Raw genomic sequence first — 10,763 nt, 5'->3', positions numbered from 1 at the left:
ATATATAGTATATATATAGTTATATATAATATATGTGTATGATTATATACTGTATATATGGTTTGTATATGTATAAATACATATATACAGTATATACATACATACATAAATATATACATATATACTGTATATACTGTATATATATAAAAGTTAATTTAATTTCTTATTAATCATTTCTTATAATACTTCTGTGTATGTATGTGTCTCCGTGTGTCTCTCTCTCCTCTCTCTCTATCCGTCTTTCGATTAGCCCCCTCTCTCTCTCTCTCTCTCTCTCCCCCTCTCTCTCTCTCTGTAGTTTGCTGCTCGGCTGTGCAGCACTGTGCCTCTGTCTCACCGGCTCTCTGGTCCTGCAGAGGCAGTCAGTCATTCATCCGCTGCCGTGTTGATGTCTGTGTCTCTCCCTGTGTTTGAAGGCAGAGACGAACATCCAGCCTCGTTCTGCTGATGGAGAGCACAGCCGTGGACCGGGGCTCTCGTCTCCCACCACGCTGGAAAGGCAAAAACTCATCGGGCAAATGAAGCATCAGTATCGGAACAAGCTGTTCGTGGGGAAACGCACAGTGTCGCTTTTCCACTGCTGTCTTCTTTAATTCCCCTCCTCTTCATCAGTGTTCTTCTTCTTCTTCCTCATCTGCTGGCGACACGTCTCCAGACGCAGATGCCCCGCTCGGGAAGTTACGAGCAAAACCCGGATAAAACATTCGATTCGTTTTCACCAAATTCTGGACGTCGTTCTCAGCGTCACCAGAGGTAAAACAAAAACTGTTGATCTGCTGTGTGTGTGTGTGTGTGTGGACATGTGAGAGGATTATATATGAAGTCTGATGAGCAGGTGACTCATGCTGTGGAGGATTTACACTGCGCTTTTGGAGTTTGAATTATTCCTGGTGTAGATGCGTGTTTTATGATTGCAGTGGGACCAAAGACTGGTCCAGCTGAGAACCTCCTTATTGGTTAGAATTAAAATATCAATTCATCATGAACTGAAAGGGATAGAAGTTGATGAAATTCCCGCACCTAAAAATCAAATGTATTTTATTTTACTTATTTATTTATTGTTTTTATTTATAGTTTGTTTTGGAGTTTTTATTATAGCACTAGACAAAAATCCTAATAATGTACTTGTAGTGTGGTTTTTATCAGACAATATCTGATGCCAGCAGCTCAGTATGATAACAGAGGGAAAATCTGATGCATTATTAGGTAATACTATATGTAATACTTCCAGTACAACACAATGTGCAAATCCATCTGTGTGTTTTCTATGTTTGTCTCAACATTATTGTTCATGACGGGATGGCTTCACCGACCAGCCGTCATACTAGCTGCTTCACTCAGGTGTCAGTGCTGTAGTGGCCCCTCTACTCCATACTTGTCACCATATCAAATGGGTTCCTGCTGTAGTTACACTGGGTTAAAGGCAACCTCATACAAATATAATGGAGTCATCAGCTAAAAAAAAACAGCAGCATCCATCATTGCAGAGATGCATTGTGGGAGAACTTCTGGACTGTGTTTACATCTGGAATTGAGTTCTCTCAACATTCAAATTCCTCCATGTTGATATTTGTTGTTGAAGTACGTATTCAACCACCGTTTATTCAGCAAATTGAGCAACTCTTACTTTTGGATGTTTGCCCGAATTAGACACAAATAACTGGACGATTTCCTCCGCAAAACCAAGTTGTTTTGACACAGGATGTTATGGCTCTTGGATTATAATGGAGAATTAAAGGTTGTTGTCCTCAAGGTAAAACAAGTTCTAAGAAATATAAGCTTCACCACAGTATTGGCCCTGAGGAAGCAGCTCAACGTCTGATGTCTGAATACCAGGAGGCTTCAGTACAGTATCTACAGCCGTGAAACTTTGACCCATAATCCGTCTAATACTTTTTTTTTTAGAGGATTTAAAAGACATTGTCCACTGGGAACCATTCTCTTGTGTTTACTTGGTTATTCATTCAGGTCTATGTATGTAACAGTTGACATCTCACACGGGATTGATCACAATCCGGCGTGGCTAAAGTTCCTGAGTTGACCACTAGGTCAACCATAGTCAACGTTGAACCTGTCTGCGTTGAAAGCTCTGTCCTGGGGGGAACTTGCTGATGCAGTAAAACTACGTTAGGTCTGTGCTCGGTCTCATGGTGACCTTTGACCTTTGACATGACCTGAAGTCTGGTTGATCCTCACTCAACTCCAACATTCAACATGGCTTTTTCTCGTTAAGTCCTTGACCATGTGTTAGAACCTACGTGTGAATATCATGATTATTGATGTCATTTGTTGACCACTCACCTGACTGTGATCCCACAAATTCCTGACTTAGTCCAAGTGTACCAATGAAAATGACGCTGGTTTGGCAACGTGTTGTAAAAACAAGTACTGATTTGATTTGATTATTTTCTTCTGTATAGTTTTACCTTGTGTTCTTGTGTGAAAAGAAGGTTGAAGTGACTAACAAAGCTGATACATTTCAGTGTGGCTCTGAGTTAAGTGTGTGCAGCAACATTTCAGGGAATTTGGTTTGCAAATTAGTCAGCTTTATCAAGTGCGACGCTGTCCTGTTTCAGGGCCGCTTTAATCTTATAACCTTTTTTTTTAAATTATTTTCTTTCAGGTTAAAATTACTCCATCAAATTAGCAGTGGATTTAGATCAAGCCACACTTTTAGCACAGCTTTGTGAGTGACCTGAAAAGCATCCGAACTGCTGTGCTAGTGGCCTCAATTTGCTTCCACTGCATAAAAAAACCTCTCTCTTATCCATAGACACTTTAGCCCTCTTCCTCTCTCCCCCTTTCTCTCCCTCTCTCCCCCTCTCCACCCCTGGAACCTGCTGCTATGCACTCACTCAAACTGTGTCTCATTGCATCTCATCACTCTCAACAACACTTTGCCCTTTCTGCTCGTCTCATTCACACATGCACATACGTGCTTATGTGCAGTACATGCTCAGACCCAAAAGAGCCATGGGCATCACAACATTATTTAAGTTTTAATTTGGAAATATATAATCTTTCTGTTTGGGATTAAAGTTGTCTTTTTTTCCCCCGTATCTACTGTTTGTCAAATAAATTCATGTTTGCAGATGATTTAACCATGGACAGAAGGAAAAGGTAATCTTGATCCTCTGCCATTTTATAGGGCCATGTCATTCCATTTTTCTCTGTTTGCGCAGTGGCTTCATCTTAGATGGGATGGTATATTGCAAAGGGCCATTTATAATGTATAGAGCAGTCCTGTATTGAATATCTGCAGAGTTGGAGGTGTGTGTTCTTCTGCTCAGTCAGAGGCTATATTACATCATATTGCATCAAAGAGGAGATAAAAAAATAAAGGGATTAAAAAAAAGTTCATTAATGCATTTCAACTGTGATTGTGGACGTGAGATTTGGAGAAAATGTTACTGTGGTTGACGTGGGCCATGAAGTTGATTTTATTACAGATAGAGGAAGTTGAATGTCACTAGTGTAACAGATCTCGTAGATGACGTAGATGTTGCATCAAAACTGAAGTCTATAGAGATAAAATGTCGTCATTCCCCGGTGGGAAAGTGTGTCTGCGGAAAGAACCAAATCTGTCATGTCACTGTGACCTTTGCACTCGTTCTCATTAGAGCGTTCGAAAAAATGATCACATGGTCAAACTGTCGAACACGACAGGCTGTAGTCGTGGGTGAAGACTGTGATTGATCTTGATTAAGTAACACACTAAGAAGTGGGATTTGTTTTAATACATTTTCACAGCAGTTGTCACATGTAAACAGTCCTGTCAGCCTGGATGAATGACACGGAGTAAATGTCAGTCCTTTGTTTATGAGTCATGTTTTCTGAGCTGCAGAAATGACTGTGTGTTGAATTTAAAAGAAGCTTTTTGCAGGTGTATTTTTAAAAAAAAAAAAATGTTGGTAGGAAATTAAATGTGTTGTTTGTTTGGGTTCGCTGATCTGGTTTATATCTCAACCTTGCACATTGTGCAAGTGTTGTTTTTGCAGGATGAAATCCCAGGAATGGAAATAACCTGTATAGGATTGTTGTAGTTTAGATATTATTTCAAAATATAGAAAAGCAAACGATTTTTTAAAACACACACACTGCAGTAAATACAGCGTGACTGAGGGTGGAATCTCAGAGCAGCAGAGTGGATCATTCTTACCTGGAGAAGGAGAACAGAGGGGCGTGAAAGCATGAACTGTACAGGACCTGAATGCAGCACTCGACGACAGGAATGAAGTCCAGTTCTTTATTATGATGGAGTTCAAACACACAGACGGAACGCTGATGAACAAAATTAGCTGGAACTAACTCAACAGAAAACTCAGGAAAGGAAGGAAAGAGACAGGGGAACAGACTGAACAGACGGAGCGGAAACACACGGAGAACAGAGAACAGGAGGCTGTGCAGAACGGGACACCAGGTGCAGAAAGCAGAGAACAGAAGAGAACACGGCAAAACAAAACTTGTGGAATGGAAACAAACAGGCGAGACTGTAAGGACCAGAAACAAACGACTGCCAGAGATCACAGACACCAACTCGTGATGGAGCGAGTGCTGGAGAGATGTTTGTACGTATACCCAGGGCACCAGGTGTGACAGGGGAGAGGAACAAGATGGTGTTTATTTTAGAATGTTTTCCTACAGCAAAACCTGTGTGTCTGTCATTGCAGTTACACTTAAACACAGCGATAGACGTAGGCCGGATGTAGGCTTCTTCAGGTCTGAAAAAGGACGGACGAGAGGTGAAAGTGAACCCCCATCGTAAAGTCACCAAGACAGTCCAGTTGACCTCAAAAAAAAATAAAGGACTGACAGAACTAGAAAACAACTGAAGAAGAATCAGCTTTATTTTATAGTACGTATACAGGCGGTCCTCGACTTACCTCGAATTCCGTTCCTAAGGTGTAATGTAACTCAATTTTAAGTTAGAACTCACATATTGGTACATAAGTACGAGTCAAGGACGTCGTAAACCGAGGACCCAATCACTTTTAACACAGAACACCAGGCCAAGGCAGGATCCAAACCAACGATCCTCTCGTATCAGGCCCAGTCCCTTTTACCATAAAGTCATGGCAAGGAGGTGGGTGTCAAACAGTTAACTCTACGTTGGTTGGTTCACAGTTTATTTGTCACTAACGTCTTGGTTTTCATTTTCCTGAAAACCTTTCCTGAGTCCCACCATCTGCTGTACGTTCTGTGACAAATCCAGACGAGGTGCACGGCACTTTGACTTGATGTGCTCCAACACCAGTGACATCACTATACAGACCAACTTTTGTAAAGAGGTCACACACCCTCCCTGACTGTCTACCTGTCACTTTCCTTCCAGGATTCAGAACACTTTGCTGAGGCTTCCACTGACACTTAGATGAGAAACTCAGATATCATTTACTGCCAACTCCAGATCCTGTTCCTCTGGAGAGTGGAGGCTTGGGAATGGGTGACAAACTATCTTTTCACTTGCCCCCGTGGAACACACTGCTGCTGGCTGTGCTCTCCGGCGCTGGTACACCAGGGCTGAAAGAAATTCATTCTAACACAGGAGGAGCTTTATCACCACGGCTGCCGTAGGGCTGCACACCAAATGAAGTGCTAACATGTTACTGTGACACAAGGAAACACCCATTAACGCTGTCGTATATATAAATATATATATATTCAGACCTGTACTTTTAAGTCCTTTGTTGATTTTTTTTTTTTGGTTGCTCCGAGGCCTGAACGTCACAAACTGCCAACAAAGCCACTTGTATAGAACAGTGTGGATAAAATCAGTGCAGTTGCTTCAGTTCAGGAAAGTGTCCTGGCCCAGACATGATAAAAGCCACTGCGTGCGAAGTCTGCATACTGATTGGTAAAATGTTTATCTGCTGCCTGTTTAAAATGCAAGCCAGGCATCCAAACAAGCATGCACAGAAAGTTCTTCACATTGTGGCTCCTTACAGTTTTGAATCAGCCCAACTGAAAGTCTGTGGAAACCCTCAGGATCCTGAACAAAAAACAAAACAAAACAACAACAACAACAACATCGCTAATGCGCAGATGAAGTGATGAACAAACATCTAGCCTCTCATTAGGTTTAAATTTTAATATGCACGTAGCTAAGGACTCTGGGATGTACAGTTCAGTACAGAAGGAAATTAGAAGGAAATTAAATAAAGATGCAGAATAATTTAAATGTGACGCGTCAACTGATATTACCATATAAAAAATGTATTTCTAATCTGAGGCAGCAGTACTTAATATGATTTAAAATTATGTGCATTTTTAGTGATTTTCCAATGGCTTGTCTGTTTTAGTTATGACTCCCTGTTTTGTTAGAACAGCATCAGCTGCAATAGGTGGCGCTCATGAGAGTCTGTGGTACGAGGAGTAAGAATGGTTCTTGAATTATGGTAGAGCAGGCATGGGCAAACTGAGGCCCGGGGGCCAGATGTGGCACATTCAGCTTTTCAATCCGGCCCATCAAAGTTTTCCAAATGATTTTTGACGTTTCTCCACTAGATAGGTGTAGAAAATGGTAAAAGCATTTTAGCATTTTAGCCTTTGTGCTTGACTTTCCATGTCATTTATACGCATTATTTGATTTAAATAGAACCTTTTTTGGTTTACCTCATCCTCAGACCCTTTTATGTCATATTCATATGTCCCTACCATTGATGATATAAACTTGTATATTTTTCATTTCTACTTTTCTTCTCAACTTCCACCTCCTATAACCAGTCTGTATTCAGCAGAGGCTGCGTCTCCACAGAGCCACCTCATAACAACACCGCTCCACACTCAGACTTGCATTAAGATTCAGAGCCTCTTCTCTCCTGCTCTTTTAGCAGTGGCCTTAATCCTTTCCTTCTCTCAGCTATGAATGATAGCCTTAGCAACTGGGCCCTGGTCTCTGGAAGCCACTGGCCCTTTGCTTCAACATAATGGGGAGAAAATGGCCGTAGCCAAAGGAAGTGTCGAAGCTGAACACACAGGAAGTCGTGCGCGTCTCCCTACACAGCGTGTTGTACTGGACTGGACTTTTAAAAAAAAATGTATACAAATCAGACAGTGACACAAAGAGACTGTTCTTCTGCATTTTCAGTCAAAAAGTTTTGGCTGCTTAGGACATCAAACACCAGTTAGAAAATAAACATTTAACAGTGTACCCAAATGTCCACAACTCTGGATGAAACCTCTCAAAAAAGTTATTTGATTTTGCCAAAAAATAAATTGCATTTTCATTAGTCTAATCCATTGTTGCCCAGAGACTAGGTCACGACCCCTCAGGTGGGTCGCAAGAGTTTTCTTTTGGGTCGTCTAGCATCATGTTTCCCAGGAGTTTACAACTGACTTTTAAAATATGGGTCCCCAGAAAAACGTTTGGGAAACACTCCACCAGAGTAAAGGTGATGTAATCCTCCAGATTGGTGTAATCTAATGGATGTAATGGTGTAGTGTGAACTATGTTCTGTAGGAGAAACAAAACGTATATTTGTTATCTATGTGTAGTGTTATCTATGTTCTTTAGGAGAAACAAAACGTATATTTGTTATAACGGTACTTTTTTATCATTTGTTTGCTTTGAAATATTTACACAATACTCATTTTTTATGCTTAGAGTTGAGTAAAATATTAGAATTAAACTCAATTTAACCAGAAGACAGGATGAAATCTTGGGTCCTGACAAAGTTTGTGATGAAATGTTTCAAAGGCAGCGAGAGCGTGAGTGATCAAAGATGTCACCTTGTCGGACCAACGGTCTGAAATGAAGATACAACATCAAACGTGTACGCATCCGACGTCTTATATCATGTTTGACAGTCAGTTTGCTGACGGCACGGGGGAATTTCTCTTTAATAGAAGTGAGGCCACTTCCCACTTGGACAGATTTTCCATCATAGAAGCAAGTGGAGCAATTAAATGAGTCGACAGAAGAACAGGCAGCGATGAGGCACACCTCTGTCTACAGTCGTTTCTAAATGTACCCTCAGTTCCCCTGTAATCATTCTCACTTGTTCTCTCTCTCTCTTTTTTCCATCTTACAGACACATGTGCACATTCACATGCACACTAACTGTTTCCAGCTGAAAGGCTGCACCAGTTCTTAAATGTTGCTGTGATCGACTTACAGAAATATCATCATATGAGGTGAACTATTTAAATTCAGTTCATACCTATATTTGTATTCATTTGTCTAATAATCACAATCACGCTCTCATTTGCTAAATAAATACATTTTATCAAACAATATTGACCATAATAGGGACGCACAAATATATATGGCACAAAGAAAACAAATGAGGAAACAGAAACAGTTTCTTCTCCTTCCCTCGTTGTCAGAGATAAAGCTGAATTAGCCGACGTTTTGCAGATTTGTTTGAACGGCACCCAGTGAATTAGACACCAAACATCTTTGACACACATTTATCAGATGTAATGTCTTTAATTAGTCTGTGTTGAAGACATTTATTTGTCTAAAATCAGATTTTGGTCTTGTTAGCTGAAGCGTGAGGAGGGCTCAGAAAGTCAGACTTTAATATTCAGACGAGTTCTCTGTCAACGTCAGCCAGGCCTTTGTTGTTTGTTTGTCTTTCTGTCTACTTTTCTGTGGCTGCCAGTCGACAGACAAGTTCTAAACAAAGTCTTACAACCAATAAACCATTCTCCACCGTGAGCTCGATTTCTTCACACGATGTAAAAATAAATATACTGTGATGCAACACTGCAGTACAGGACTTCTTCCAACGGGGGCCAGAAAATGGATCAAATGACAGTTTGGCTGAGGATACTGGCGGGAAAAACAAGATTTAAAATAAATAAATAAATAAATAAGCTAAGGCTAAGGTGCAGATACAGAAGAGCAAAGTCAAAGACAAAACAGGACGACACGAGACGTTACCGTGGCAGAGAGGGAAGAGCAGGTATATATGCTGCGACAGGAGTTAATGAGACACAGGTGGAGAGGGTGAGGCAATCACTGTGGAGGGAGGAAAAGGAATTCACCTGTTTACTGTTGGGAATGTGAGCGCAGGAAGGCAGAGAGTGAACACCTGCAGAAGACATGAGAGGTGAGAAACAAACACAACAAACACCAAATTATCAGGTAGGACTGCAGGCTGAAAAAAACACCATTCATGTTAGTGGAACACAGAAAATCAGATTTAATCCCCAGTATTGACTAACGTTTTCTATATTAGAAGGAATAATTACACCAGCTGTTTGCACTGTTATATTGTACATTATTCATATCAACCAAAAGTTACTTTTTTTTTTTTAATTGAACATTGATCACTGATTTGTCCCTCAAATGTAATAATAATAGCAGCAGCTCATTTGATTTAGGGACCCCTGCCCTGTAAGGTGCTCACTGAGTGACACAGCTGCAGCAGTGAGGCTCTGGTTGACAGTTGTGTGTGTGTGTGTGAAAAAGGCGCTCATGCAAAACATGAATATGTGGGACAGTTTGAACTGAACTGTTTATTAATCACACGACCTCCACGGTTAAGACCAACGACCCTCTCTAGGTTCCCTGTCCTTTTCATTAGTGCTCTGCAGCCACAGCCGTGGTACCCTGGCTGTTAGACCCTCCTCTGTATACGGTATATGTTAGTGCCATTATAGAGCAGATTATATTGTAATCACGTCAGAACATGAGCAGTTGTTTACACGATGAATTGAAAGCAGACAAAAAGCTTTCAGGGCCCTGAAAGATTGTAATCTTTATAGGCGACTGAGCTGAGGCTGAATTATTGTCCATTTTACCCATCACCGCCGCCACAATAAATCCACGTTTTGTTCTCTCCGTTTGCGATGTCTCTTTGTTTATCCGCCAGTCATTTCATGTGTCAGAGCAACGTGTTGCATCCTACCTTGTTAAAGCAGCTGTGACAAACTGGCAGCAGTGACATTTCCCATCAGTCGGTAATGCTGCTCCAATCAACCGCTTGATTTGGAGAAGCTTGTTAATGAAGATATACAGTTCTAGAAGTAAAGAAGAAGATTTAGAAAGATAGAGCAGTAACAGCAGTGAACACCGAGGTAGACTACAGACACTGCATTAATAAGAAGAACTGAAGGGAATGCTACAAAACCGAGGAACGGGATTAACCCCAGATGTGTTGCTTATCCAGGCTGAACTTGTGCTGAAGATGGTTACACGATAGCATGACCGAGCTAACCAGGCCATGTTACTAATGTTACTACGGTGATTTATACTCTGCAACTAGCCTGCTTCTGACCATATATATGTATGTATGTATACGTATGTGTATGCATATATGTATGTGTGTGTGTGTATATATACACTATAAATATATATATATATATATATATACATATATATATATATATATATATATAGTCCTTTGTTTTAATAGAATAACCTCACTGTCGAGGTCTATTTGACAACGTGGTGAACATGCACTCATCCTGAATATCTACTACTCATATCTGCTCCTGGCTTGACATACGGCTTTTCATGCAGGCTTGTTGTACGTGCAACCAATTAATTCAGGATGCGTTGTTTAGAAGAGGTCAAGCTGTGCTAATCCTGGATATCATTATTCTGCTTTTTTGCAATACCCCTTAGGAGTCATTCGGATTGAAAATTATGGGGCAAAAGTTTGACAACAAATAAAGTGCCGGGGCATTTTTGTCAATCATGTCCTAAAAAAAAAACTTTCTAAAATACTTAGTCCCTCACAGCTTGTGTAGTACTATTCAGTATTTCACACACAGAAACTTGTTTTAGTGCAGTCAGGCTGCGAGTGAGGCTGATC

General features: G+C 40.7%; 1 protein-coding gene across 4 annotated transcripts in view; it reads left to right on the top strand.

Moving 5' to 3' along the window:
- Positions 1-314: 314 nt before the first annotated feature.
- Positions 315-10,763, top strand: part of dlgap4b (discs, large (Drosophila) homolog-associated protein 4b) — a 76,430-nt gene continuing 65,981 nt past the window's right edge. For 2 of the 4 annotated variants that reach the window (XM_008320243.3, XM_017036663.2), the window contains exon 1: positions 315-753. The gene's annotated coding sequence lies outside the window, so the exon portion shown is untranslated. Of the gene's footprint in view, positions 754-8,469; positions 9,054-10,763 lie in introns of those variants that run through there. The other 2 variants (XM_025060505.1, XM_025060507.1) reach the window with 2 other exon arrangements.

Source organism: Cynoglossus semilaevis, chromosome 11 (genome assembly GCF_000523025.1).
Source record: "Cynoglossus semilaevis isolate Cse_v1.0 chromosome 11, Cse_v1.0, whole genome shotgun sequence".
Taxonomy (NCBI): Eukaryota; Metazoa; Chordata; class Actinopteri; order Pleuronectiformes; family Cynoglossidae; genus Cynoglossus; species Cynoglossus semilaevis.
The sequence above is the reverse complement of the archived record's forward strand: the minus strand, read 5'-3'. Positions and strand labels throughout refer to the sequence as shown.